Source organism: Osmerus mordax, chromosome 22 (assembly GCF_038355195.1).
Source record: "Osmerus mordax isolate fOsmMor3 chromosome 22, fOsmMor3.pri, whole genome shotgun sequence".
NCBI lineage: Eukaryota > Metazoa > Chordata > Actinopteri > Osmeriformes > Osmeridae > Osmerus > Osmerus mordax.
Window position 1 is genome coordinate 11919954 of NC_090071.1, and position 22918 is coordinate 11942871.

Genomic DNA, 22918 nt, shown 5'->3' on the forward strand with positions numbered 1-22918 from the left:
GCTGTTGACGTACGCGGGGGACGTGCTGGAGTCCGTCAACAGCAACAGCCTGAAGGTTTTTGGAAGGAAGTATGTCCCCTCCTTCATCCCACCGAGAAAGTACACCGGTAAGTCTCGGCAAATATGAATACAAATAATTATGTTGTTAAGAGCTCAGTATTTATGCATTATGGTAAGTTCCATATCTGTTTTTTAATACTAATTAGCATTGCATTGTTGTTCATGTTCAGGAGAGTTGCTTGGGGTGAACTACCTGCTTAGGCAGACAGGGCAGCCCTTGCAGGACATGGACCCCGACTCTGAGGAGACAGACCAGCTGCTGGAGGACCACGCCACAGAGGAGGAACAGGCGGATGAAGGGTTTGAGGATGAAGGACAGGACCTCACTATCGGTAGTGTTTCGGAAGACTTCCCCTCTTCCGCCCTGCCTTCTACCACCCTGCCTGTGGTCCCCACCCTGCCACTCACCTCCTCCACCCTGCCTTCCACCACCCTGCCTGTGGTCCCCACCCTGCCACTCACCTCCTCCACCCTGCCTTCCACCACCCTGCCTGTGGTCCCCACCCTGCCACTCACCTCCTCCACCCTGCCTTCCATCACCTTGACTGTAACCACCTCTATCCTACCTGTCACCCCCACCACTCTGCCTGTCACCCCCATGCCTGTAGCTACCACCCTGCCTCCCCCCATAACCCAGCCCTGTGTCCCAGGTGCCTCCTCTCAGGTGCCTGAAGAACAGCTGGTATGTTAACTTTTTACTAGTAACTAACTGTCATTCATAGAAACTAACAAGTTCAGTAGATAGGAAAGTGTCTGAATACAAGCGCAATTGATTATTAGAAGCAACACACAGTAATTGACAGCAAACAAATAAAACACACAGCAGCAGCAGTCAATATAACAAACCTTTGCCATAAGGTGTTCAGCACTAAATGTCAAATTGTTGAATGTTTCAGGCTGTGGACGAGCATGGCATTCCAGGCATGGATCGAGTGGATAGACTGGCAGAGTGCTTAGTGGAGCTGAGGCATCAGACCAACATGACCCTCCATAACCAGCAGGTCAGCAAGACATGCATTGTACAACAGATATTTGTTTATGTATTTATAATATATAAATATATATAATATATGTTTTCTTTCCTTCTTAGGTCAGCAACATTGTGGGGCTGTGGCAAGACCTGCTGGATTATGACAAGCAGAGGGTGGTGTTTGCTGCGCGGCACCTGGATAGGCTCATCAAGGGGCGGTTCCGCCACAAAAAAAAGGTGGAGTTCACGCCAGGTGTGGAGAGTGTGGAGAGGTGTGTCCTGGGGTCCACTGGTTCGCCTGCTCAGTGGCCAGACTGCTGCCGCCTTGTGGAGGCCATCTTCGTCCGGCTCTCCGACATCCACAAGAGTCCCAGGAAGCAGGGGAAGAACTGCATGTCCAGGTGGACTCTGATCCTGCAGGACTACCGCAAGGTCCGGCAGCTCATCCTGGGCAATGGGGCCATCATGCAGGGCACCACCCTGCAGCTGGTGGAGGTGAACCAGTCGACCCTCTCCCAGTGGTACAACCGCAGGGTGAAGAAGCAGGATCTGGCTGTGTTGCAGCAGGGCATAAACTTGCCAGGTCCTCTGTCTGTGGCTGACGAGCCTCTCCTGCCTGCCAACGTCCGCCCTGCTGTTGTTCCACCTCAACCCCAGGGAGCAGCCCACACCTACCACCTGCCGCAGAGCACAGCAGGGCAGGCAAAAACCAAGAGGCGGGCAACATGTGCAGCCCCAGCACCACCTCCAGCGGTCCGACCCAGGCTGACAGCCCAGAGGCAGCTCTTCCCTGGTCCTTCAGCTGCCCTTGGAGGCCCCACTCCCATCCCTATCATGCCCCGCCCTACCCCCATTGCCCCTCGCCCTACCCATATCGCCCCTCGCCCTGCTGCCCACCCTACTGTGCTGTTTGTCTCCCGAGCCCCTGGTATAAGGCCACCCTCTGCCCCCTCTCCATTGATGGTCCCCCAAGCCCTGCGTTTTGTCCCACCCTCTTCCTGCACCACCCACCTTCCCCAGCTTCGTCCTGCTCCTGGTCCAGCTCCCCATGCCTACCAGAGGAGAGTGGAGGCCAACAAATGCTGGAGGTGTGGCCAGAACAGAACGGCAGAGACTGGCCACAGCCAGTATAAGGGGACTGTTTACTGCCCCTCTGCAGAGACTCTTTCCAGAGAGCAGTGGCTGGAGGAGCAAAAAAAAAAATGATTCTTTGGGCCTTTGTATATAGTTTTCATTGTTTAGATATAGTTAATGCTTAGATTTCCCCTGTGTATATAGTTTTCATTGTGTAAATATTGTAATTTAGCATATCATTTGCCTGTATATATATAGTTTTAATTGAAGTTGTTGTTCATATTTCTATTTTTACACTTGTGGATAAATGTTTCTATTTATCAACTATCTGTTGGTCAGTCCGTTGTTATTTCCCAATCACTACTCTTTCTAACCAAATACGGCAAGTCTACAAGAAGTAAGAGCAGCAAAAAGTGATTAACTTTACGCTTGCTTGCGCACATTGTTTAAAAATATTTAATATATGGATCATGCAAGTGTTGAAATGGTAAGTGCCGAAACCAAAAAGACAGAGCTTCAGATAAGAGCACACAAGCTCAGAAGCCACACAGTTTGAGCAATAGATAGATGGATGGATAGAGAGATAGATCTAACTAAAACAAACTAAAAACAGTACTCCTGTGCGGAGTGAATAAAAATAAAGGCGAATAGTGTAGTTAACTACGTAAAATATAAATAATGCACTCTAGTGGATACAAATGTTTTTCAAATTACACTAAATTAGGATAACATAATGTTTTGATAACATACACACTTGGAAACTCAAGTGGTTGTTTATTAGAAATAGTCAAAGGTGCCGTAGGTGGGACGCGAACCGCGGACCTTTGGTTCCATTCTACATCTTCCCCAAACGATGTAAAATTCGTCATTTCGGGTGTTTTTTCGAATTATCTTAAAATGTAACGGGTTAAAAATGTTTAAACTATGAATGGGGACTTTTGAGTTTCCCCTTTTCTCTCTTTTTCCTCTTTTTTCTCCCTCTTTTCTCCCTCTTTTCTCCCTTTTTCTTCCCCCTCCCTTCTCCCCCTTCTTCCCCCCTCAAACAGGCGATTGTTCCCCAGCTTTAGCGGAAATGGTAGAGCGCTCGCTTTGCATGCGAGAGGTAGCGGGATCGATGCCCGCATCCTCCATAGGTGATGCTGTTTAACTGGCAAGATTTAGTTTCTTACGCAGGGGAATCGATACTCGCAATCCCTGTGAGATTCAAATTGATGTCAAGTAAGCAATCGAGCCAGATTGTCGATTGTGACTCAAGACTGAGCAGTTTTTAACTCTTCCAAGGAAAACACACACACGTAAGGTGGGGGATTAGCGGCACCCGGGGCACATTCGACTGGCTATCGCGACCAATCAGCTACCTCGGTTCTAGGTTCGAGGGCCAATCGGATTCTCACCCCGTCCAATTGCGTCAGGCCGATTGAGCCAATCGGAACACGTACATCTCCAATTACGTCACACCGATAGCAACGGCGTCCACGACCCCAGAGACCCCCGCCGAAGATGTGAGATGAGTGACAGTAAGTCGCGTCAGTTCATTCATTGCAGGATACGCTATTTCCAGTTGTTAGAAGTACCGCACCGCAAAGGTAAATACATACATAGCTAATCAAAAAAATCATCCGTTTGACATTTCAATACATGTTATCGTTCATCGGGTCAATGACAAGTCATATCACGAATATTAGAGTTTGTCATTTCAGAGTTTGTCATGTACAGTAGCTAAAGTAGATTTCCTCAGGTACTGTAGTATTGGCTGTCATTTACTTTTTTTAAGGGATTACTAATAGGTTACTGTAGCGACAGATGTTATTCGGACTAGCAAACGCAATATTTAACCTGTTATATATTATAGATGTCACTGGGGACAAAACGAAATAAAGAGAACTTTTTCACTTGTGGTAATAAAGTGACCCAGAAAAGGTTTAAAAAAAATATTCCTCTGGAAATAGTAGCTAAATATTTGATATGTTAAAAAGCTACCTATAACAATAAATAAATGTTATTGTACTAGTGTGAAAAATCGCTCCTTTTACCTTTTAGATGTCGAGTTCAAAAAGCCACAAAAGTATGGGGGATGGGGAATGGATGTCCCGTTTGAGAAGGTTTGCCAGCTCTGGGGTTTGGCCTGCTGATGCAGGCAACAGGCCAGCCCCAAGACAGAAGAGGTGGTATGACCTCTTTCAAAAGGTATGTAAAATGACCAAAAGATCACTGAAAAGAAAATGGATGTATTCTGATGGCCTATAAAAGATTACTGAATTGCCAGAAATACCAGTCACAGTATGGGACCTTGATAAGGATAATGAACAGCAACTTCAGTGTCAATGTCATGTTTAGTCACCAATAGAAGATGATATGTCAAAATGGTCCATTTCTATTGGGTTGTTTTCTTAAAAAAAATTGTTTGTTTTATTTGGAACAGATTGAGAAGTGCCCGTTGCAGTTACGTGGCCAAAGAATGCTGTTTGGTGGGACACAGCAGTGTACTTGTGGCTTTCATAACCCAAAGGTAATGTGAATGAGACTTCTTGACACCAAAACACTAAAAGAATCACTTTGTGATGTGCTCAGTAATGTGATGTCTGACATGGATCTCTCTGTCCCTAATCCAGCCAACCACTGGACAAACTGTGGCAGAGACCTCTACCTGTGCTGCCCCTCCCCCACTGAGAACGACCTCAGCCTCTGCCTCTGCCTCAGCCCATGTCCCAGCACGGCCCACACTGACTTTGTCCATGGTGACTATTTCAATATTATTATTGTCATACAAGCTTTCAAATATGGACAACCACTGATTACATATGATGATGGCAAAATGGAAGAGCATTTCAGGTTTACAATGTAATCCTTTGATAAATGTCTCTAATTGTCACCACAGTTTTCTAAACCACGATTTGGAGGCTCACATGGCGCTGTTGCAAAGCCCAATGTGAATGTGGTTAGGAAAGCAAAGGTAAATATGATTATATGTAAATATATATTTATAGGTTAATATGAGCAAACCTAAATCTTAAGAGCTTGATTTGATTTCATTGAGCTCTACTTTTTACAAATGCTTCCCCCGCTCCTTCTCCCAGTCTCTGTCCAGTCCACCCACCATGACAGGAGACACCCAGGCCACTGCCAGCTCACCTACGGCCACTGTGAGGACCACCCCACCAGGCTTTGGTTCCCCTACGGCCACTGTGAGGACCACCCCACCAGGCTTTGGTTCCCCTAAGGCCTCTGTGAGGACCACCCCACCAGGCTTTGGTTCCCCTATGGCCTCTGTGAGGCCTAGAACACCATCAAGCCCTGCCATGGCTTTTGTGAGGACCGAATCACCGTTCTCAAAGCCCCCATCCACCCCCTACAAAGCCTCCGTGAGGACATCTTCCCGCTCCAGCCCTGCGACGACCTCTGTGAGGCCCAGCACAGCTTCCAGCCTCAGCACTGTCTCTGAGACCAGCACCAGCCCTACAACGGCTGCTGTAAGTGTTGTGTTCTTTGAACTGTTTTTTGTTTCATAGGATGAGGATGTTCTCATATGATTGGGCTATTCTGTTTTTGTAAATATATTTCTCTTGTTTTGTAACAGGATGTGCATGATGAGGATGAGCTTGCTGCCCCTGGCCCTGCTCCTGGCCCTGCTCCTGGCCCTGCTCCTGGCCCTGCTCCTGGCCCTGCTCCTGGCCCTGCTCCTGGTCCCACTCCTGACTTCTGGCTTCCTGTCAGAATGAAGGAGACAATCCCGGTTCAGGACCAGCGGTGGATTGCATCCACCCTGTTTCAGTCTGGCAAGCTGCGTTTGAACTTGAAGCTCTGGTATGAGCCACCAGCCTCTGCCCTGATTTACCACCAGGCTCCAACACCTGACCGTTTTTTTGCCCACAGGCTCTTGGTATGGATGCCCTATCACTTGTGGAAAGTGAGGGTATTCTGCCAAACCTGTGGGAAGCAGCTGACGGGGTATGGTGTGCACAAGAGGGTGCGGAAGGTCCTGGACGTGGACCGGTACTACCTGATGGTGACGGAGACACTCAGGTGCACTGTGTGTCGCCTGACCCATCTGGCAACCAGTCAGGCTGTCCTGGACCAGCTGGACCTGCCTCACAGGAGGAAGTTCAGGATGATCCTGACACGCTTGTGAGTTAAAAATCTACAATCATTTTCTAATAATGCCTGCTGCAGGTCCTTACATAATTGAACAAGTTCTTGAAACTAATCGGTCTTTTCTTCAAGGTATGCTTGTGACATACGGGTCATCCGCATGTTGCGGGAACGGACCCTCGGCAACAGCCCGGCGTGCTTGGTGAAACAGCTGCGGGAGAACCATGGGGAGGAGTGGTTGGACCGCCTGGCCGACTACTTGGGGGAGTGTGCGGCCTTTGTTGACCAGCCCAGCCTCTTCCCAGTCACCTGCCAGGAGCCTCCACAGCCACTCGATGTCCCAACCAGCCGGTGGGTGCTGTCGGTGTACGGGAGGGACATCATCAGCCGTATGGACCATATAAAGGCGTCCATCACGTCAACCTTTGGGTCCATTTTAAAAATGGACTCCACCAAGAAGGTAATAAGATGAAGAAAATCCATTGTGGCAATTATGCCACAATGAAAACATGAATCCTCAATGATTTGTATTCTTATAAGCACACATACACACATATCCATGCCTTTGATTAAGACTGTAGTAATACATACATAAACTTCTGTGTTTAGTTAATAGATTTTCTTTTGAAAGCTCTCATGAAGTTTTTTGTGTACATTTTGTCATTTCAGATGACAAAGAAGCTGGCTGGTGCAGCAAAGGGGACTGCATTCTGGGTGACCTCGGTGGGGAACGAGATCGGCCAGGTCCTCGTCAGTGTCCTGACTGCCCAGGAGGGACCGGGGCTGGACCCGATGGTCTCTGGTCTCATTGAGAGGTACACCCAGGCAGGTGCAGCTCCCCCGGTCCTGCTCTATGTGGACTGTGGCTGCTGCTCGGAGGAGGGGGAGACCAAGCTTCAGGCCAGGTTTGGTGGGTGGCCAGACCTGAAGATAAGGCTGGACATCTGGCATTTTATGCGGCGGCTGGCCGTGGGATGCACCACCGATGCCCATGCCCTGTACCCCCTCTTTATGAGCCGCCTGTCTGTGTGCCTATTTGAGTGGGATGCAGCGGACGTAGCCCTACTGCGCAGGGTGAAGAGGGAGCAGCTCAGAAGGGAGGGTGTGCCCCTCATTACCAACGACATGGTGGACAAGGCCATCACCAAGGCTGAGCTGTCCCAGTTCTGCAGGCGGAGGACACGTGGAGTGGACGCCACGGTCCTCCGCATTGAGCAGCTGCTGCAGGAGCTGATGGGGGAGAAGGGGAGAGACCTGCTGGGAGTTCCGCTGCTGGACCAGGCAAAGATGGAGCACATCTGGCGCACCCAGAAGAGGCACGTGAAGTGCATCCAGGATGTGCCAGGTGTACTCCTGTACACGGAGACAGGCAGCTCCACCAGGGAGGGGATCCAGCTGACCACGTACAGGTGTGCAAGAGGCTCCACCTCCTTGGAGTCCTTCCACTGCCACCTGAACAGGTTTATTCCAGGTTGGTGTAGATTTCATCATCTTATCAATATTCTTACCAATGACATTTTATTCAAATAGCCTTGTTCATCATTGTTCACGTTCTCTCTTTTTTTTTTTAGGAATGAGTGCAAACCTGCTCAACTTCCAGCTGTACCTCCTGGAAGGCCTGAACAGGTGGAACCAAAACCGGGCAGCGGCCTCCATCACCACCAAGCGCATGGCGCTGTTGACGTACGCGGGGGACGTGCTGGAGTCCGTCAACAGCAACAGCCTGAAGGTTTTTGGAAGGAAGTATGTCCCCTCCTTCATCCCACCGAGAAAGTACACCGGTAAGTCTCGGCAAATATGAATACAAATAATTATGTTGTTAAGAGCTCAGTATTTATGCATTATGGTAAGTTCCATATCTGTTTTTTAATACTAATTAGCATTGCATTGTTGTTCATGTTCAGGAGAGGTGCTTGGGGTGAACTACCTGCTTAGGCAGACAGGGCAGCCCTTGCAGGACATGGACCCCGACTCTGAGGAGACAGACCAGCTGCTGGAGGACCACGCCACAGAGGAGGAACAGGCGGATGAAGGGTTTGAGGATGAAGGACAGGACCTCACTATCGGTAGTGTTTCGGAAGACTTCCCCTCTTCCGCCCTGCCTTCTACCACCCTGCCTGTGGTCCCCACCCTGCCACTCACCTCCTCCACCCTGCCTTCCACCACCCTGCCTGTGGTCCCCACCCTGCCACTCACCTCCTCCACCCTGCCTTCCACCACCCTGCCTGTGGTCCCCACCCTGCCACTCACCTCCTCCACCCTGCCTTCCATCACCTTGACTGTAACCACCTCTATCCTACCTGTCACCCCCACCACTCTGCCTGTCACCCCCATGCCTGTAGCTACCACCCTGCCTCCCCCCATAACCCAGCCCTGTGTCCCAGGTGCCTCCTCTCAGGTGCCTGAAGAACAGCTGGTATGTTAACTTTTTACTAGTAACTAACTGTCATTCATAGAAACTAACAAGTTCAGTAGATAGGAAAGTGTCTGAATACAAGCGCAATTGATTATTAGAAGCAACACACAGTAATTGACAGCAAACAAATAAAACACACAGCAGCAGCAGTCAATATAACAAACCTTTGCCATAAGGTGTTCAGCACTAAATGTCAAATTGTTGAATGTTTCAGGCTGTGGACGAGCATGGCATTCCAGGCATGGATCGAGTGGATAGACTGGCAGAGTGCTTAGTGGAGCTGAGGCATCAGACCAACATGACCCTCCATAACCAGCAGGTCAGCAAGACATGCATTGTACAACAGATATTTGTTTATGTATTTATAATATATAAATATATATAATATATGTTTTCTTTCCTTCTTAGGTCAGCAACATTGTGGGGCTGTGGCAAGACCTGCTGGATTATGACAAGCAGAGGGTGGTGTTTGCTGCGCGGCACCTGGATAGGCTCATCAAGGGGCGGTTCCGCCACAAAAAAAAGGTGGAGTTCACGCCAGGTGTGGAGAGTGTGGAGAGGTGTGTCCTGGGGTCCACTGGTTCGCCTGCTCAGTGGCCAGACTGCTGCCGCCTTGTGGAGGCCATCTTCGTCCGGCTCTCCGACATCCACAAGAGTCCCAGGAAGCAGGGGAAGAACTGCATGTCCAGGTGGACTCTGATCCTGCAGGACTACCGCAAGGTCCGGCAGCTCATCCTGGGCAATGGGGCCATCATGCAGGGCACCACCCTGCAGCTGGTGGAGGTGAACCAGTCGACCCTCTCCCAGTGGTACAACCGCAGGGTGAAGAAGCAGGATCTGGCTGTGTTGCAGCAGGGCATAAACTTGCCAGGTCCTCTGTCTGTGGCTGACGAGCCTCTCCTGCCTGCCAACGTCCGCCCTGCTGTTGTTCCACCTCAACCCCAGGGAGCAGCCCACACCTACCACCTGCCGCAGAGCACAGCAGGGCAGGCAAAAACCAAGAGGCGGGCAACATGTGCAGCCCCAGCACCACCTCCAGCGGTCCGACCCAGGCTGACAGCCCAGAGGCAGCTCTTCCCTGGTCCTTCAGCTGCCCTTGGAGGCCCCACTCCCATCCCTATCATGCCCCGCCCTACCCCCATTGCCCCTCGCCCTACCCATATCGCCCCTCGCCCTGCTGCCCACCCTACTGTGCTGTTTGTCTCCCGAGCCCCTGGTATAAGGCCACCCTCTGCCCCCTCTCCATTGATGGTCCCCCAAGCCCTGCGTTTTGTCCCACCCTCTTCCTGCACCACCCACCTTCCCCAGCTTCGTCCTGCTCCTGGTCCAGCTCCCCATGCCTACCAGAGGAGAGTGGAGGCCAACAAATGCTGGAGGTGTGGCCAGAACAGAACGGCAGAGACTGGCCACAGCCAGTATAAGGGGACTGTTTACTGCCCCTCTGCAGAGACTCTTTCCAGAGAGCAGTGGCTGGAGGAGCAAAAAAAAAAATGATTCTTTGGGCCTTTGTATATAGTTTTCATTGTTTAGATATAGTTAATGCTTAGATTTCCCCTGTGTATATAGTTTTCATTGTGTAAATATTGTAATTTAGCATATCATTTGCCTGTATATATATAGTTTTAATTGAAGTTGTTGTTCATATTTCTATTTTTACACTTGTGGATAAATGTTTCTATTTATCAACTATCTGTTGGTCAGTCCGTTGTTATTTCCCAATCACTACTCTTTCTAACCAAATACGGCAAGTCTACAAGAAGTAAGAGCAGCAAAAAGTGATTAACTTTACGCTTGCTTGCGCACATTGTTTAAAAATATTTAATATATGGATCATGCCAGTGTTGAAATGGTAAGTGCCGAAACCAAAAAGACAGAGCTTCAGATAAGAGCACACAAGCTCAGAAGCCACACAGTTTGAGCAATAGATAGATGGATGGATAGAGAGATAGATCTAACTAAAACAAACTAAAAACAGTACTCCTGTGCGGAGTGAATAAAAATAAAGGCGAATAGTGTAGTTAACTACGTAAAATATAAATAATGCACTCTAGTGGATACAAATGTTTTTCAAATTACACTAAATTAGGATAACATAATGTTTTGATAACATACACACTTGGAAACTCAAGTGGTTGTTTATTAGAAATAGTCAAAGGTGCCGTAGGTGGGACGCGAACCGCGGACCTTTGGTTCCATTCTACATCTTCCCCAAACGATGTAAAATTCGTCATTTCGGGTGTTTTTTCGAATTATCTTAAAATGTAACGGGTTAAAAATGTTTAAACTATGAATGGGGACTTTTGAGTTTCCCCTTTTCTCTCTTTTTCCTCTTTTTTCTCCCTCTTTTCTCCCTCTTTTCTCCCTTTTTCTTCCCCCTCCCTTCTCCCCCTTCTTCCCCCCTCAAACAGGCGATTGTTCCCCAGCTTTAGCTCAAATGGTAGAGCGCTCGCTTAGCATGCGAGAGGTAGCGGGATCGATGCCCGCATCCTCCACAGGTGATGCTGTTTAACTGGCAAGATTTAGTTCCTTTCCAAAGCAACATCTACAAGAATCGCATTGGCATGAAGGATGACGACACGATTGGCCTAATACAATTTGGGTCCTCATGCTGATGCTAACAAGTTCCCCAACGAGGAGCTTAATATGGGGGAATTAGCTCAAGTGGTAGAGCGCTTGCTTCGCATGCGAGAGGCAGCGGGATCGATGCCCGCATTCTCCAACAGCTTTTTCATTGAAAAATGGAGCTCCGTTGCACAACAACCTTTGCACGTGTTTCGGAAAAGCAGCTCCAAAGTGTGGGACGATTCAACTCTCCCAGGTAGGAGCAAGGGAAGTGCGAGTTAGCTCAAACGCTGCAGCGCTTACTTTGCCTGTCATATGCAGGGGAATCGATACTCGCAATCCCTGTGAGATTCAAATTGATGTCAAGTAAGCAGTCGAACCAGACTGTACTCATGCTGACGCTCACAAGTTCCCCAACGAGGAACTCTACATGGGGGATTAGCTCAAATGGTAGAGCGCTCGCTTTGCATGCGAGAGGTAGCGGGATCGATGCCCGCATCCTCCTTAGGTGATGCTGTTTAACTGGCAAGATTTAGTTTCTTACGCAGGGGAATCGATACTCGCAATCCCTGTGAGATTCAAATTGATGTCAAGTAAGCAGTCGAGCCAGATTGTCGATTGTGACTCAAGACTGAGCAGTTTTTAACTCTTCCAAGGAAAATACACACACGTAAGGTGGGGGATTAGCTCAAATGGTAGAACGCTCGCTTTGCATGCGAGAGGTAGCGGGATCGATGCCCGCATCCTCCACAGGTGATGCTGTTTAACTGGCAAGATTTAGTTCCTTTCCAAAGCAACATCTACAAGAATCGCATTGGCATGAAGGATGACGACACGATTGGCCTAATACAATTTGGGTCCTCATGCTGATGCTAACAAGTTCCCCAACGAGGAGCTTAATATGGGGGAATTAGCTCAAGTGGTAGAGCGCTTGCTTCGCATGCGAGAGGCAGCGGGATCGATGCCCGCATTCTCCAACAGCTTTTTCATTGAAAAATGGAGCTCCGTTCCACAACAACCTTTGCACGTGTTTCGGAAAAGCAGCTCCAAAGTGTGGGACGATTCAACTCTCCCAGGTAGGAGCAAGGGAAGTGCGAGTTAGCTCAAACGCTGCAGCGCTTCCTTTGCCTGTCATATGCAGGGGAATCGATACTCGCAATCCCTGTGAGATTCAAATTGATGTCAAGTAAGCAGTCGAACCAGACTGTACTCATGCTGACGCTCACAAGTTCCCCAACGAGGAACTCTACATGGGGGATTAGCTCAAATGGTAGAGCGCTCGCTTTGCATGCGAGAGGTAGCGGGATCGATGCCCGCATCCTCCATAGGTGATGCTGTTTAACTGGCAAGATTTAGTTTCTTACGCAGGGGAATCGATACTCGCAATCCCTGTGAGATTCAAATTGATGTCAAGTAAGCAGTCGAACCAGACTGTACTCATGCTGACGCTCACAAGTTCCCCAACGAGGAACTCTACATGGGGGATTAGCTCAAATGGTAGAGCGCTCGCTTTGCATGCGAGAGGTAGCGGGATCGATGCCCGCATCCTCCACAGGTGATGCTGTTTAACTGGCAAGATTTAGTTCCTTTCCAAAGCAACATTTATAAGAATCGCATTGGCATGAAGGATGACGACACGATTGGCCTAATACAATTTGGGTCCTCATGCTGATGCTAACAAGTTCCCCAACGAGGAGCTTCATATGGGGGAATTAGCTCAAGTGGTAGAGCGCTTGCTTCGCATGCGAGAGGCAGCGGGATCGATGCCCGCATTGTCCAACAGCTTTTTCATTGAAAAATGGAGCTCCGTTCCACAACAACCTTTGCACGTGTTTCGGAAAAGCAGCTCCAAAGTGTGGGACAATTCAACTCTCCCAGGTAGGAGCAAGGGAAGTGCGAGTTAGCTCAAACGCTGCAGCGCTTCCTTTGCCTGTCATATGCAGGGGAATCGATACTCGCAATCCCTGTGAGATTCAAATTGATGTCAAGTAAGCAGTCGAACCAGACTGTACTCATGCTGACGCTCACAAGTTCCCCAACGAGGAACTCTACATGGGGGATTAGCTCAAATGGTAGAGCGCTCGCTTTGCATGCGAGAGGTAGCGGGATCGATGCCCGCATCCTCCATAGGTGATGCTGTTTAACTGGCAAGATTTAGTTTCTTACGCAGGGGAATCGATACTCGCAATCCCTGTGAGATTCAAATTGATGTCAAGTAAGCAGTCGAGCCAGATTGTCGATTGTGACTCAAGACTGAGCAGTTTTTAACTCTTCCAAGGAAAATACACACATGTAAGGTGGGGGATTAGCTCAAATGGTAGAGCGCTCGCTTAGCATGCGAGAGGTAGCGGGATCGATGCCCGCATCCTCCACAGGTGATGCTGTTTAACTGGCAAGATTTAGTTCCTTTCCAAAGCAACATCTACAAGAATCGCATTGGCATGAAGGATGACGACACGATTGGCCTAATACAATTTGGGTCCTCATGCTGATGCTAACAAGTTCCCCAACGAGGAGCTTAGTATGGGGGAATTAGCTCAAGTGGTAGAGCGCTTGCTTCGCATGCGAGAGGCAGCGGGATCGATGCCCGCATTCTCCAACAGCTTTTTCATTGAAAAATGGAGCTCCGTTCCACAACAACCTTTGCACGTGTTTCGGAAAAGCAGCTCCAAAGTGTGGGACGATTCAACTCTCCCAGGTAGGAGCAAGGGAAGTGCGAGTTAGCTCAAACGCTGCAGCGCTTCCTTTGCCTGTCATATGCAGGGGAATCGATACTCGCAATCCCTGTGAGATTCAAATTGATGTCAAGTAAGCAGTCGAACCAGACTGTACTCATGCTGACGCTCACAAGTTCCCCAACGAGGAACTCTACATGGGGGATTAGCTCAAATGGTAGAGCGCTCGCTTAGCATGCGAGAGGTAGCGGGATCGATGCCCGCATCCTCCACAGGTGATGCTGTTTAACTGGCAAGATTTAGTTCCTTTCCAAAGCAACATTTACAAGAATCGCATTGGCATGAAGGATGACGACACGATTGGCCTAATACAATTTGGGTCCTCATGCTGATGCTAACAAGTTCCCCAACGAGGAGCTTCATATGGGGGAATTAGCTCAAGTGGTAGAGCGCTTGCTTCGCATGCGAGAGGCAGCGGGATCGATGCCCGCATTCTCCAACAGCTTTTTCATTGAAAAATGGAGCTCCGTTCCACAACAACCTTTGCACGTGTTTCGGAAAAGCAGCTCCAAAGTGTGGGACGATTCAACTCTCCCAGGTAGGAGCAAGGGAAGTGCGAGTTAGCTCAAACGCTGCAGCGCTTCCTTTGCCTGTCATATGCAGGGGAATCGATACTCGCAATCCCTGTGAGATTCAAATTGATGTCAAGTAAGCAGTCGAACCAGACTGTACTCATGCTGACGCTCACAAGTTCCCCAACGAGGAACTCTACATGGGGGATTAGCTCAAATGGTAGAGCGCTCGCTTTGCATGCGAGAGGTAGCGGGATCGATGCCCGCATCCTCCATAGGTGATGCTGTTTAACTGGCAAGATTTAGTTTCTTACGCAGGGGAATCGATACTCGCAATCCCTGTGAGATTCAAATTGATGTCAAGTAAGCAGTCGAACCAGACTGTACTCATGCTGACGCTCACAAGTTCCCCAACGAGGAACTCTACATGGGGGATTAGCTCAAATGGTAGAGCGCTCGCTTTGCATGCGAGAGGTAGCGGGATCGATGCCCGCATCCTCCACAGGTGATGCTGTTTAACTGGCAAGATTTAGTTCCTTTCCAAAGCAACATTTATAAGAATCGCATTGGCATGAAGGATGACGACACGATTGGCCTAATACAATTTGGGTCCTCATGCTGATGCTAACAAGTTCCCCAACGAGGAGCTTCATATGGGGGAATTAGCTCAAGTGGTAGAGCGCTTGCTTCGCATGCGAGAGGCAGCGGGATCGATGCCCGCATTCTCCAACAGCTTTTTCATTGAAAAATGGAGCTCCGTTCCACAACAACCTTTGCACGTGTTTCGGAAAAGCAGCTCCAAAGTGTGGGACAATTCAACTCTCCCAGGTAGGAGCAAGGGAAGTGCGAGTTAGCTCAAACGCTGCAGCGCTTCCTTTGCCTGTCATATGCAGGGGAATCGATACTCGCAATCCCTGTGAGATTCAAATTGATGTCAAGTAAGCAGTCGAACCAGACTGTACTCATGCTGACGCTCACAAGTTCCCCAACGAGGAACTCTACATGGGGGATTAGCTCAAATGGTAGAGCGCTCGCTTTGCATGCGAGAGGTAGCGGGATCGATGCCCGCATCCTCCATAGGTGATGCTGTTTAACTGGCAAGATTTAGTTTCTTACGCAGGGGAATCGATACTCGCAATCCCTGTGAGATTCAAATTGATGTCAAGTAAGCAGTCGAGCCAGATTGTCGATTGTGACTCAAGACTGAGCAGTTTTTAACTCTTCCAAGGAAAATACACACATGTAAGGTGGGGGATTAGCTCAAATGGTAGAGCGCTCGCTTAGCATGCGAGAGGTAGCGGGATCGATGCCCGCATCCTCCACAGGTGATGCTGTTTAACTGGCAAGATTTAGTTCCTTTCCAAAGCAACATCTACAAGAATCGCATTGGCATGAAGGATGACGACACGATTGGCCTAATACAATTTGGGTCCTCATGCTGATGCTAACAAGTTCCCCAACGAGGAGCTTAGTATGGGGGAATTAGCTCAAGTGGTAGAGCGCTTGCTTCGCATGCGAGAGGCAGCGGGATCGATGCCCGCATTCTCCAACAGCTTTTTCATTGAAAAATGGAGCTCCGTTCCACAACAACCTTTGCACGTGTTTCGGAAAAGCAGCTCCAAAGTGTGGGACGATTCAACTCTCCCAGGTAGGAGCAAGGGAAGTGCGAGTTAGCTCAAACGCTGCAGCGCTTCCTTTGCCTGTCATATGCAGGGGAATCGATACTCGCAATCCCTGTGAGATTCAAATTGATGTCAAGTAAGCAGTCGAACCAGACTGTACTCATGCTGACGCTCACAAGTTCCCCAACGAGGAACTCTACATGGGGGATTAGCTCAAATGGTAGAGCGCTCGCTTAGCATGCGAGAGGTAGCGGGATCGATGCCCGCATCCTCCACAGGTGATGCTGTTTAACTGGCAAGATTTAGTTCCTTTCCAAAGCAACATTTACAAGAATCGCATTGGCATGAAGGATGACGACACGATTGGCCTAATACAATTTGGGTCCTCATGCTGATGCTAACAAGTTCCCCAACGATGAGCTTAATATGGGGGAATTAGCTCAAGTGGTAGAGCGCTTGCTTCGCATGCGAGAGGCAGCGGGATCGATGCCCGCATTCTCCAACAGCTTTTTCATTGAAAAATGGAGCTCTGTTCCACAACAACCTTTGCACGTGTTTCGGAAAAGCAGCTCCAAAGTGTGGGACGATTCAACTCTCCCAGGTAGGAGCAAGGGAAGTGCGAGTTAGCTCAAACGCTGCAGCGCTTCCTTTGCCTGTCATATGCAGGGGAATCGATACTCGCAATCCCTGTGAGATTCAAATTGATGTCAAGTAAGCAGTCGAACCAGACTGTACTCATGCTGACGCTCACAAGTTCCCCAACGAGGAACTCTACATGGGGGATTAGCTCAAATGGTAGAGCGCTCGCTTTGCATGCGAGAGGTAGCGGGATCGATGCCCGCATCCTCCATAGGTGATGCTGTTTAACTGGCAAGATTTAGTTTCTTACGCAGGGGAATCGATACTCGCAATCCCTGTGAGATTCAAATTGATGTCAAGTAAGCAGTCGAGCCAGATTGTCGATTGTGACTCAAGACTGAGCAGTTTTTAACTCTTCCAAGGAAAATACACACATGTAAGGTGGGGGATTAGCTCAAATGGTAGAGCGCTCGCTTAGCATGCGAGAGGTAGCGGGATCGATGCCCGCATCCTCCACAGGTGATGCTGTTTAACTGGCAAGATTTAGTTCCTTTCCAAAGCAACATCTACAAGAATCGCATTGGCATGAAGGATGACGACACGATTGGCCTAATACAATTTGGGTCCTCATGCTGATGCTAACAAGTTCCCCAACGAGGAGCTTAGTATGGGGGAATTAGCTCAAGTGGTAGAGCGCTTGCTTCGCATGCGAGAGGCAGCGGGATCGATGCCGGCATTCTCCAACAGCTTTTTCATTGAAAAATGGAGCTCCGTTCCACAACAACCTTTGCACGTGTTTCAGAAAAGCAGCTCCAAAGTGTGGGACGATTCAACTCTCCCAGGTAGGAGCAAGGGAAGTGCGAGTTAGCTCAAACGCTGCAGCGCTTCCTTTGCCTGTCATATGCAGGGGAATCGATACTCGCAATCCCTGTGAGATTCAAATTGATGTCAAGTAAGCAGTCGAACCAGACTGTACTCATGCTGACGCTCACAAGTTCCCCAACGAGGAACTCTACATGGGGGATTAGCGGCACCCGGGGCACATTCGACTGGCTATCGCGACCAATCAGCTACCTCGGTTCTAGGTTCGAGGGCCAATCGGATTCTCACCCCGTCCAATTGCGTTAGGCCGATTGAGCCAATCGGAACACGTACATCTCCAATTACGTCACACCGATAGCAACGGCGTCCACGACCCCAGAGACCCCCGCCGAAGATGTGAGATGAGTGACAGTAAGTCACGTCAGTTCATTCATTGCAGGATACGCTATTTCCAGTTGTTAGAAGTACCGCACCGCAAAGGTAAATACATACATAGCTAATCAAAAAAATCATCCGTTTGACATTTCAATACATGTTATCGTTCATCGGGTCAATGACAAGTCATATCACGAATATTAGAGTTTGTCATTTCAGAGTTTGTCATGTACAGTAGCTAAAGTAGATTTCCTCAGGTACTGTAGTATTGGCTGTCATTTACTTTTTTTAAGGGATTACTAATAGGTTACTGTAGCGACAGATGTTATTCGGACTAGCAAACGCAATATTTAACCTGTTATATATTATAGATGTCACTGGGGACAAAACGAAATAAAGAGAACTTTTTCACTTGTGGTAATAAAGTGACCCAGAAAAGGTTTAAAAAAAATATTCCTCTGGAAATAGTAGCTAAATATTTGATATGTTAAAAAGCTACCTATAACAATAAATAAATGTTATTGTACTAGTGTGAAAAATCGCTCCTTTTACCTTTTAGATGTCGAGTTCAAAAAGCCACAAAAGTATGTGGGATGGGGAATGGATGTCCCGTTTGAGGAGGTTTGCCAGCTCTGGGGTTTGGCCTGCTGATGCAGGCAACAGGCCAGCCCCAAGACAGAAGAGGTGGTATGACCTCTTTCAAAAGGTATGTAAAATGACCAAAAGATCACTGAAAAAAAAATGGATGTATTCTGATGGCCTATAAAAGATTACTGAATTGCCAGAAATACCAGTCACAGTATGGGACCTTGATAAGGATAATGAACAGCAACTTCAGTGTCAATGTCATGTTTAGTCACCAATAGAAGATGATATGTCAAAATGGTCCATTTCTATTGGGTTGTTTTCTTAAAAAAAATTGTTTGTTTTATTTGGAACAGATTGAGAAGTGCCCGTTGCAGTTACGTGGCCAAAGAATGCTGTTTGGTGGGACACAGCAGTGTACTTGTGGCTTTCATAACCCAAAGGTAATGTGAATGAGACTTCTTGACACCAAAACACTAAAAGAATCACTTTGTGATGTGCTCAGTAATGTGATGTCTGACATGGATCTCTCTGTCCCTAATCCAGCCAACCACTGGACAAACTGTGGCAGAGACCTCTACCTGTGCTGCCCCTCCCCCACTGAGAACGACCTCAGCCTCTGCCTCTGCCTCAGCCCATGTCCCAGCACGGCCCACACTGACTTTGTCCATGGTGACTATTTCAATATTATTATTGTCATACAAGCTTTCAAATATGGACAACCACTGATTACATATGATGATGGCAAAATGGAAGAGCATTTCAGGTTTACAATGTAATCCTTTGATAAATGTCTCTAATTGTCACCACAGTTTTCTAAACCACGATTTGGAGGCTCACAGGGCGCTGTTGCAAAGCCCAATGTGAATGTGGTTAGGAAAGCAAAGGTAAATATGATTATATGTAAATATATATTTATAGGTTAATATGAGCAAACCTAAATCTTAAGAGCTTGATTTGATTTCATTGAGCTCTACTTTTTACAAATGCTTCCCCCGCTCCTTCTCCCAGTCTCTGTCCAGTCCACCCACCATGACAGGAGACACCCAGGCCACTGCCAGCTCACCTACGGCCACTGTGAGGACCACCCCACCAGGCTTTGGTTCCCCTACGGCCACTGTGAGGACCACCCCACCAGGCTTTGGTTCCCCTAAGGCCTCTGTGAGGACCACCCCACCAGGCTTTGGTTCCCCTATGGCCTCTGTGAGGCCTAGAACACCATCAAGCCCTGCCATGGCTTTTGTGAGGACCGAATCACCGTTCTCAAAGCCCCCATCCACCCCCTACAAAGCCTCCGTGAGGACATCTTCCCGCTCCAGCCCTGCGACGACCTCTGTGAGGCCCAGCACAGCTTCCAGCCTCAGCACTGTCTCTGAGACCAGCACCAGCCCTACAACGGCTGCTGTAAGTGTTGTGTTCTTTGAACTGTTTTTTGTTTCATAGGATGAGGATGTTCTCATATGATTGGGCTATTCTGTTTTTGTAAATATATTTCTCTTGTTTTGTAACAGGATGTGCATGATGAGGATGAGCTTGCTGCCCCTGGCCCTGCTCCTGGCCCTGCTCCTGGCCCTGCTCCTGGCCCTGCTCCTGGCCCTGCTCCTGGTCCCACTCCTGACTTCTGGCTTCCTGTCAGAATGAAGGAGACAATCCCGGTTCAGGACCAGCGGTGGATTGCGTCCACCCTGTTTCAGTCTGGCAAGCTGCGTTTGAACTTGAAGCTCTGGTATGAGCCACCAGCCTCTGCCCTGATTTACCACCAGGCTCCAACACCGGACCGTTTTTTTGCCCACAGGCTCTTGGTATGGATGCCCTATCACTTGTGGAAAGTGAGGGTATTCTGCCAAACCTGTGGGAAGCAGCTGACGGGGTATGGTGTGCACAAGAGGGTGCGGAAGGTCCTGGACGTGGACCGGTACTACCTGATGGTGACGGAGACACTCAGGTGCACTGTGTGTCGCCTGACCCATCTGGCAACCAGTCAGGCTGTCCTGGACCAGCTGGACCTGCCTCACAGGAGGAAGTTCAGGATGATCCTGACACGCTTGTGAGTTAAAAATCTACAATCATTTTCTAATAATGCCTGCTGCAGGTCCTTACATAATTGAACAAGTTCTTGAAACTAATCGGTCTTTTCTTCAAGGTATGCTTGTGACATACGGGTCATCCGCATGTTGCGGGAACGGACCCTCGGCAACAGCCCGGCGTGCTTGGTGAAACAGCTGCGGGAGAACCATGGGGAGGAGTGGTTGGACCGCCTGGCCGACTACTTGGGGGAGTGTGCGGCCTTTGTTGACCAGCCCAGCCTCTTCCCAGTCACCTGCCAGGAGCCTCCACAGCCACTCGATGTCCCAACCAGCCGGTGGGTGCTGTCGGTGTACGGGAGGGACATCATCAGCCGTATGGACCATATAAAGGCGTCCATCACGTCAACCTTTGGGTCCATTTTAAAAATGGACTCCACCAAGAAGGTAATAAGATGAAGAAAATCCATTGTGGCAATTATGCCACAATGAAAACATGAATCCTCAATGATTTGTATTCTTATAAGCACACATACACACATATCCATGCCTTTGATTAAGACTGTAGTAATACATACATAAACTTCTGTGTTTAGTTAATAGATTTTCTTTTGAAAGCTCTCATGAAGTTTTTTGTGTACATTTTGTCATTTCAGATGACAAAGAAGCTGGCTGGTGCAGCAAAGGGGACTGCATTCTGGGTGACCTCGGTGGGGAACGAGATCGGCCAGGTCCTCGTCAGTGTCCTGACTGCCCAGGAGGGACCGGGGCTGGACCCGATGGTCTCTGGTCTCATTGAGAGGTACACCCAGGCAGGTGCAGCTCCCCCGGTCCTGCTCTATGTGGACTGTGGCTGCTGCTCGGAGGAGGGGGAGACCAAGCTTCAGGCCAGGTTTGGTGGGTGGCCAGACCTGAAGATAAGGCTGGACATCTGGCATTTTATGCGGCGGCTGGCCGTGGGATGCACCACCGATGCCCATGCCCTGTACCCCCTCTTTATGAGCCGCCTGTCTGTGTGCCTATTTGAGTGGGATGCAGCGGACGTAGCCCTACTGCGCAGGGTGAAGAGGGAGCAGCTCAGAAGGGAGGGTGTGCCCCTCATTACCAACGACATGGTGGACAAGGCCATCACCAAGGCTGAGCTGTCCCAGTTCTGCAGGCGGAGGACACGTGGAGTGGACGCCACGGTCCTCCGCATTGAGCAGCTGCTGCAGGAGCTGATGGGGGAGAAGGGGAGAGACCTGCTGGGAGTTCCGCTGCTGGACCAGGCAAAGATGGAGCACATCTGGCGCACCCAGAAGAGGCACGTGAAGTGCATCCAGGATGTGCCAGGTGTACTCCTGTACACGGAGACAGGCAGCTCCACCAGGGAGGGGATCCAGCTGACCACGTACAGGTGTGCAAGAGGCTCCACCTCCTTGGAGTCCTTCCACTGCCACCTGAACAGGTTTATTCCAGGTTGGTGTAGATTTCATCATCTTATCAATATTCTTACCAATGACATTTTATTCAAATAGCCTTGTTCATCATTGTTCACGTTCTCTCTTGTTTTTTTTAGGAACGAGTGCAAACCTGCTCAACTTCCAGCTGTACCTCCTGGAAGGCCTGAACAGGTGGAACCAAAACCGGGCAGCGGCCTCCATCACCACCAAGCGCATGGCGCTGTTGACGTACGCGGGGGACGTGCTGGAGTCCGTCAACAGCAACAGCCTGAAGGTTTTTGGAAGGAAGTATGTCCCCTCCTTCATCCCACCGAGAAAGTACACCGGTAAGTCTCGGCAAATATGAATACAAATAATTATGTTGTTAAGAGCTCAGTATTTATGCATTATGGTAAGTTCCATATCTGTTTTTTAATACTAATTAGCATTGCATTGTTGTTCATGTTCAGGAGAGTTGCTTGGGGTGAACTACCTGCTTAGGCAGACAGGGCAGCCCTTGCAGGACATGGACCCCGACTCTGAGGAGACAGACCAGCTGCTGGAGGACCACGCCACAGAGGAGGAACAGGCGGATGAAGGGTTTGAGGATGAAGGACAGGACCTCACTATCGGTAGTGTTTCGGAAGACTTCCCCTCTTCCGCCCTGCCTTCTACCACCCTGCCTGTGGTCCCCACCCTGCCACTCACCTCCTCCACCCTGCCTTCCACCACCCTGCCTGTGGTCCCCACCCTGCCACTCACCTCCTCCACCCTGCCTTCCACCACCCTGCCTGTGGTCCCCACCCTGCCACTCACCTCCTCCACCCTGCCTTCCATCACCTTGACTGTAACCACCTCTATCCTACCTGTCACCCCCACCACTCTGCCTGTCACCCCCATGCCTGTAGCTACCACCCTGCCTCCCCCCATAACCCAGCCCTGTGTCCCAGGTGCCTCCTCTCAGGTGCCTGAAGAACAGCTGGTATGTTAACTTTTTACTAGTAACTAACTGTCATTCATAGAAACTAACAAGTTCAGTAGATAGGAAAGTGTCTGAATACAAGCGCAATTG

General features: G+C 49.2%; 20 non-coding genes across 20 annotated transcripts; all 20 read left to right on the forward strand.

Moving 5' to 3' along the window:
* The first annotated feature begins 11255 nt into the window (after positions 1 to 11255).
* trnaa-cgc (transfer RNA alanine (anticodon CGC)) lies at positions 11256 to 11328 on the forward strand. Its single transcript has one exon. It is a non-coding gene; the product is annotated as a tRNA-Ala (tRNA).
* Positions 11329 to 11603: 275 nt separating this feature from the next.
* trnaa-ugc (transfer RNA alanine (anticodon UGC)) lies at positions 11604 to 11676 on the forward strand. The gene has a single exon. It is a non-coding gene; the product is annotated as a tRNA-Ala (tRNA).
* Positions 11677 to 12075: 399 nt separating this feature from the next.
* trnaa-cgc (transfer RNA alanine (anticodon CGC)) lies at positions 12076 to 12148 on the forward strand. The gene has a single exon. It is a non-coding gene; the product is annotated as a tRNA-Ala (tRNA).
* A 275-nt stretch (positions 12149 to 12423) lies between these two features.
* trnaa-ugc (transfer RNA alanine (anticodon UGC)) lies at positions 12424 to 12496 on the forward strand. The gene has a single exon. It is a non-coding gene; the product is annotated as a tRNA-Ala (tRNA).
* Positions 12497 to 12650: 154 nt separating this feature from the next.
* trnaa-ugc (transfer RNA alanine (anticodon UGC)) lies at positions 12651 to 12723 on the forward strand. The gene has a single exon. It is a non-coding gene; the product is annotated as a tRNA-Ala (tRNA).
* A 502-nt stretch (positions 12724 to 13225) lies between these two features.
* Positions 13226 to 13298, forward strand: trnaa-ugc (transfer RNA alanine (anticodon UGC)). The gene has a single exon. It is a non-coding gene; the product is annotated as a tRNA-Ala (tRNA).
* Positions 13299 to 13470: 172 nt separating this feature from the next.
* On the forward strand, positions 13471 to 13543 carry trnaa-agc (transfer RNA alanine (anticodon AGC)). The gene has a single exon. It is a non-coding gene; the product is annotated as a tRNA-Ala (tRNA).
* Positions 13544 to 13697: 154 nt separating this feature from the next.
* On the forward strand, positions 13698 to 13770 carry trnaa-cgc (transfer RNA alanine (anticodon CGC)). Its single transcript has one exon. It is a non-coding gene; the product is annotated as a tRNA-Ala (tRNA).
* Positions 13771 to 14045: 275 nt separating this feature from the next.
* On the forward strand, positions 14046 to 14118 carry trnaa-agc (transfer RNA alanine (anticodon AGC)). The gene has a single exon. It is a non-coding gene; the product is annotated as a tRNA-Ala (tRNA).
* A 154-nt stretch (positions 14119 to 14272) lies between these two features.
* trnaa-cgc (transfer RNA alanine (anticodon CGC)) lies at positions 14273 to 14345 on the forward strand. Its single transcript has one exon. It is a non-coding gene; the product is annotated as a tRNA-Ala (tRNA).
* A 275-nt stretch (positions 14346 to 14620) lies between these two features.
* Positions 14621 to 14693, forward strand: trnaa-ugc (transfer RNA alanine (anticodon UGC)). Its single transcript has one exon. It is a non-coding gene; the product is annotated as a tRNA-Ala (tRNA).
* Positions 14694 to 14847: 154 nt separating this feature from the next.
* On the forward strand, positions 14848 to 14920 carry trnaa-ugc (transfer RNA alanine (anticodon UGC)). The gene has a single exon. It is a non-coding gene; the product is annotated as a tRNA-Ala (tRNA).
* A 154-nt stretch (positions 14921 to 15074) lies between these two features.
* Positions 15075 to 15147, forward strand: trnaa-cgc (transfer RNA alanine (anticodon CGC)). Its single transcript has one exon. It is a non-coding gene; the product is annotated as a tRNA-Ala (tRNA).
* Positions 15148 to 15422: 275 nt separating this feature from the next.
* trnaa-ugc (transfer RNA alanine (anticodon UGC)) lies at positions 15423 to 15495 on the forward strand. Its single transcript has one exon. It is a non-coding gene; the product is annotated as a tRNA-Ala (tRNA).
* A 172-nt stretch (positions 15496 to 15667) lies between these two features.
* On the forward strand, positions 15668 to 15740 carry trnaa-agc (transfer RNA alanine (anticodon AGC)). Its single transcript has one exon. It is a non-coding gene; the product is annotated as a tRNA-Ala (tRNA).
* Positions 15741 to 15894: 154 nt separating this feature from the next.
* On the forward strand, positions 15895 to 15967 carry trnaa-cgc (transfer RNA alanine (anticodon CGC)). Its single transcript has one exon. It is a non-coding gene; the product is annotated as a tRNA-Ala (tRNA).
* Positions 15968 to 16242: 275 nt separating this feature from the next.
* Positions 16243 to 16315, forward strand: trnaa-agc (transfer RNA alanine (anticodon AGC)). Its single transcript has one exon. It is a non-coding gene; the product is annotated as a tRNA-Ala (tRNA).
* A 154-nt stretch (positions 16316 to 16469) lies between these two features.
* trnaa-cgc (transfer RNA alanine (anticodon CGC)) lies at positions 16470 to 16542 on the forward strand. The gene has a single exon. It is a non-coding gene; the product is annotated as a tRNA-Ala (tRNA).
* A 275-nt stretch (positions 16543 to 16817) lies between these two features.
* Positions 16818 to 16890, forward strand: trnaa-ugc (transfer RNA alanine (anticodon UGC)). Its single transcript has one exon. It is a non-coding gene; the product is annotated as a tRNA-Ala (tRNA).
* A 172-nt stretch (positions 16891 to 17062) lies between these two features.
* Positions 17063 to 17135, forward strand: trnaa-agc (transfer RNA alanine (anticodon AGC)). The gene has a single exon. It is a non-coding gene; the product is annotated as a tRNA-Ala (tRNA).
* The last annotated feature ends 5783 nt before the right edge of the window (positions 17136 to 22918 follow it).